Source organism: Pithys albifrons, chromosome 7 (genome assembly GCF_047495875.1).
Source record: "Pithys albifrons albifrons isolate INPA30051 chromosome 7, PitAlb_v1, whole genome shotgun sequence".
In the NCBI taxonomy this organism is placed as follows: Eukaryota; Metazoa; Chordata; class Aves; order Passeriformes; family Thamnophilidae; genus Pithys; species Pithys albifrons.
Window position 1 is genome coordinate 25,928,825 of NC_092464.1, and position 6,000 is coordinate 25,934,824.

Below are 6,000 nucleotides of genomic sequence, written 5' to 3' on the forward strand. Positions count from 1 at the left end.
GGCCATGTTCCAGTCCTCTTGGTGGGAAGCACTGTGTGCAGCTCTCCAGGACTTCTTGGAAGAAGTTGGTTGGTTGGACTCAGTCCTTACTGAGTTGGTCCTGGGATAAAAACAACTACATTTTGTCCTGCCTTAATGCAGGCACAGCTGCTTCCACCAGTGTTCTTTCATATCTTCTTTTTCAAGCAAGATTCATGTTTGGTTCTTTGAGTATTTTATTGACATATCCATATCATTCCCCAGAAACTTCAGGATCCTTTATTCTCTTTTGGTTTTATTTTCTTGTTCGCTTCACTAGGGAATAGGAGAGCCAGAGAACAGGCATTTAAGTTAGGATTATAGTGTTCAATCTTTCTACCGTATGATAAACTTATCATGGCCGCCTCCAGGGAGTCATCACCCTTCTGGCCTTTAGGGTTCCTGTTGGTTTTGATCTGCACTGCAGTAATGAACAGTCTTTATTTCCTTTATGAGCAGGATGACACATGCCTCCAGAGACAGAAAGACCCCAAAGGAGAGACACGGTAGGCCCTGTGTGGGAAGCAGTGTCAAGGACATTTGCCATTTGCATATTATCCCACTGCTTACCCTTGCACTCCTGCCAGCAGCTGTGTTGATCAAGTCAGGACAGGCTGCAGGAAAATAGTAAGAAGGAACCCAGTAGTGTTTCCTTTTTGAGATACAGTATAGTAAACACATCATGGACCTACTTGTTCACCCCTGTGAAACAAATAAATGGACTAAGGACAAATAACTCCAGTCCTCAGTTTGTCATTGTCACTTGATCCTGGATGTTAAAATGGGTATTTTTTGGTCATGTACAGCTGACAGAGCATAACATAGATGAAGGTACATGCTGTGGAGCCAGAAGGTTTCTCTGTTACTGTACTGTACATCCACAAGTCATCTACTTCAAATTGTTCATTTCACGAGTTGTACCGAGGTGAGGGAATTCAGAGACTCCAACTGACAAAAAATGAAGAAATGGGATCATTTCTCCCCCAGACAGAATGTTTATTGTGTTTCTCTCACTTTGTTCTTTGAATCAGTATTTCTTCACCGTTTTTATGCTACACATCTTTTTTCAAGTCACAGCTTCCCACAATGCTATTAATTTCAGTTTGAGAGGATTGAAAGAGCAAGGGCACAATTAATTACACTGTATGAAATAGTTAGATTTAACAGGAAACTGTGGAACTTTATTTTTCTAAATGTTTCTTAACTTCAGCACTAAGTGCAAATGTAAGGCAAAAGATGCTGGACTTTTTAAATGTCAAAGTAATTTTGGCTTATTCCAGCCTTTCCATTTGACACATTAAAGTAGCCCTGTTATTCTGTAAACTTTATAGACTCAGTGGGAATACAACACAGCATTTGCCAGGACCAGCTTTAAGGGTAGGCAAAGTAGGTAGCTGTCTACCCTAACAAGTAGCTAGATGCAGAAAAAAAGAAGGGAAAAAAAAAGCAAATTTGAAAATATAAAACATTTTTATTTGTCAGCAGTGTTTCCTGATCAAATTGTCCAGAGAAAGTAATATAATTCTTCCAGTATTTTATCAGACAGTGAAGAAACCCATGGGGGAGGACATGATAAAGTCTTTCTCTCTGACATTAAAGGATGAAATCTGGCACCATCTCCTGCTGCTGTGCTATTTGAGGTGACCTTTAGCAGCCGATGGGTGAGGAGGCTGGTGGGAGCAGATCTGCTAACCCCACAGAGGGCAACACACCTAAACACGCCCGCTGCTATTGAAAAGCCTTGCCTCTACAAGTAAATACTTTTGGAATAACTTTAGAGGGGTTTTGTTCAAAATCAACTGCCTTGCAGCCATATGTAAAAATTAGGGGTTTTTTTTTGTTCTCACTTTTAGTTTTAAATAATTTAGTGTCTTATCCCACTTCAACTGCAAATTGGGCAAAAGCAACTGTTCTGGGTTTTTTTGACTGATTTCTTTTATCTTTGCAGTTAGGTTTCCAGCTCCTGAAAACTGCAGTCTTTCAAGTTGCATTCTTTTAAATGGAAAGCAAGACAGAAATGACAGTGGTACACAATGAAAGAATAACTTCTGGGACCAGATATTCAAATCTCTTAGTTCTGGATCAAGCAAGCAAATTAAGGTAAAACCCAGAGGGACAAATATACTGCACAGATCAGCTTGGAAAGCATCCTTTTATAGAAACAAACGGGGAAGTAAAACAGTGCTTTAAAAGTGCATTAAGTATACTTTATTCCTCAGCTCAGAGTTAATTCAAGCAATAAACTCACGGATTTTACACAAGATAAAGCTTCCTACAAATCTCACAACTGAGTTCCCTACTGAACCTCAGGGGAAGCTTTTATAATGATAACTCTCTTCCCCCACCTCCAAGCTGACCTGGAAATGCTTACAGAATTGTGCTTAGCAGAACCCCTGTCCTAAGACTTTTTATTATTATTGTTATTACCTGTGTTTTTCTCTGAACCACCTAAATAAAAGAGAGGGGATTTCCCCTTGTACCAATTAAAACCCAAATCTCACCTCTCTTTTCTTTGCTCTCAACAAGTTGACCCCTGCTGAGCTCTTTTCCCCAAGGCATCTATAAAGCCTCACAGGTGAGCTTGCCACAGTAAATAGAATGAATCAGCACTGATCTCCCAACAGATAAACACAAATCTTTTATTCTAGCCACCTGGCTCTGGATTTACCAGCCAAGAAAATGGCTATGGTTTTGGTTAGGGTGGATTTTCTTCTCTTTTGCAATATTCTTCCTTTTGTATTTTCTTTCCTTTAGCAAGCACTCTTGTGAGCAAATTCGCTTTGGAACATCTTCAAGCTGGGATTTTTCTTTCCTCAAAGCTACATTCTGACACATTTTCTTGAAGAACATTATCTTGTTTTCTGTATGCTCAGTCTCTTAAAGTCTTTCATTTGTGTCAGAACTCTTTTTTCACGAAGTCCTTAAGATGTGGATGAGTTTGTCACACCTTGACAGAAGTACTGTGGAAATATTTTCATTAAAGGTTTAATTGTAATTACATCTAGTTGTTATACTTTGGGGAAAATTAAAAGCTTTGTGTGGCTTTGTATGGAAGTTTGTCTTGTCTCCCTGTGGTTTTGACCATATGAATGTAGAGTCAAGAATTGTAGTAGTTCACTAAAATATTTTCTGTCCCAGATGTGCATGAATCATATAATTGTTTGCCTAATGAAGCACTTAAGAATAACTAGAAGAAATGAACGGCATTAAGGTGTCTAACAGGAGAATGGGCCATTGCTCCAAATTGCTTCAAATTTTTATGATTGTTCTCAAGTAGGGAGTAAAGTGGGAGGATGAGAAGACAATTCTCCAGTTCAATTTCTACCTCTTCACTCACTTCATGTTATAAGTAAGTGTTTTATAGGACTGCTTTCAGTTTCTTCTCTGGTCCTGGCAGAGGGTACTGCCCCATTGTTGTTAAATTTCACCCTTCCTTGTTACCATCAAATAATGTTGAGTCCTGTTTTCTTGAGTACTTTTAAAAAGTATATCTGAGCAAATACACTTATTTAAAATGTATAATATGGATTTTGGTCTGTGCTGCTACCCACAATTTTTTTCTAAGCCTATCATAGGTGAAAGAATAAGGACCATGTGTTTTGAGTCTTTAAAAGGTGTGCCTTTTGTCTTCTGGTTTTTTTTTACTTTCTTCACTTTAAAGGGAATGATTTTTCTGAAAAAAAAAGCTCACAGAAACATTTATCATCAATCTCATGTGCAGTTTGGGTATTTCTACCAGATAGCAGCATAGATATACTAGTTAGAGTTCATCTGGGGTTAAATTCTGGGAAAGCCGCAGAAGAACAAGCCCTTTATTTAACTGGCATTTTATATCTACAAGGGTGGTTGTGTTGCAAAAAACCAGGCAGGGTAAATATCCCTTGTGTTCAGAGGACTGCTTTATTAACCAAACTGCTGTTGAATTTATAATGGCTATCAGTGATTTACTGGATTTGTTGGGTTCCCTACACATTACAATGTATACAGGTGCATTGCTATATGTGTTTGTTGAAATCCTTCTTCTCATGAGCTGAATTTTGTGTTCAGTTACTGTCTGTGAATTATTGCTTGGAAATGGACTGTTAATTGTGTTGGGGACAATAGATGCCAATATTTATGTACATAAATAAACATTATTTTATGCATATAGCATTTTAAAAGAACATTTCTTTCTTGTAGATTTGAAGAGAAATATTGTCTCATTTTCTCACTTGGTGACTGAGGTAAGAGTAAATAATTTTTCTATGTTGCACTTTCTGCAGAAAAAGATGGGCAGAGAAATAATTTGTAATAAATGAGAATTAAAGGTAATTAGTAGAACAGGACAACTCAGAGGATTGGTAATAGAATCCAGAGTCTTTTCTCTTCCAGGTGTTCAGGTGCTGGGTAATGAACATGTCATAAATACCTCCCTGGCAAGGTCACCACTTTCAATAAGGTTTGTGTCAAGAGTGGCAGGAAGGCATTAATGCATGAACATTGGTCACTGGGAGAATGTGCACCCCTTCTGTCTGTCACAGAGGGGTGAAGACCAGGCTGTGTTGTTTAGATCCACACCAGCCCCATCACCACGGTGCCCTCTGCCAGGGAAGGCTGTTACCATGTGCCCTGGCATGGGCTGCAGCTGTTTGTAGTAGCTGCCCTGGGAAGACCCCTTGGGCCATGGCACTTGCTGTGTTTGCTGTGTGACTTCTGCTGGGTGTTCTTCACCTCATGCATCTCTGTACAAACTGCAATGGCAAAGAGTTCCTAGCAGGCTTATGTGCTAGAAGCAGCAAATTATGGCTTATTTTAGGCAGGAGATGTACACTACTGTGCTAATTCTGGCATCACAGTGTAATTCTCACAGTCTGTTTCCATGTGAAAATCACTCCTTTAAGGAAATGCCACGCTTGTTAACCTCAGTCTGTACTCTTCCTAACTGTAGAGGAGCTGTGTTGGATCCCAGGTATGCCTTTTCTATTTGAGGGCAAAGCTGCTCACAGACTTCTTAGACCAAAGACAGAATCTTTATTTAACTGAAAGTTTGTATTAACATCTTTAGAAATTTAGTTCTTGTTTTGAGCCTTTAGAAAGCACTAAACAACTTGGTCAGAGGACCATCTCCAGCACTAGAGAGAATTAATTCTTTTTATATATGTGGGAAATACAGTCTGTGCACTTTCTTAGCACTCCTAAGAGGTGTGCAGGAAAGCTAATGCCTGGAGCTTAGCTGCATATACCTCTAAGTATTTCTAATTGAAAAACACAAAGCACTGTTTTCTCTTGGAGAATCAATTCCCACTTTGGATTTAGGAAAGAATGCAACACTGAGATAATCTCACTTTTCCCATCATCATCCTTTCATTCTTTTACACTCCTCTCTCTCCCCAGACACAAGGTGACATATCCAAGTACTTGTCCTTCAACAGATTCTTCAGCGAGCAACAGAGCAGAAAGCCCTAATATCTATTCATTTGTAACCTGTCATTCTTAAAGTATTAAGGACAATTGACGTCACATGTCTCAGGTAATTAGAATAGTGAGCCTTTGCTCCAGATTTTTAAAGTAAGTGTCTCAAACTCTTAATCAGTACATTTATTGATGTCTTTCAACATATCTGTTTCTTGTCAAGTGTGTGTTAGATGTGAAAAAAAACTTGGATAGTGAATTGTGCATGACAATTATATTAAACCCCTCTTTCTATTGCTTTTGTAATCAAATAAAATATATTAGTGACAACATGGTATTTTCCACATTCAGAGTAATCAATCTCTCTTTTAATATGGAAAACTGCTCAAAAGCAAATTAATAAGCATAAATGTCAGGAGGTACACTTAAACAAATGTTTTAGTACTTGTTTTCCCAAGTTTATATTTCCACATCAAGCAATATTAACTATGATAATAGCTAATACCATTTTACAAGCTTTAAGGGGCTCCTAAAAAAGGTTTTGGATTTCTTCAGCTTTTACTGATCTTAGGAAGAAAATGCAGCCATTCT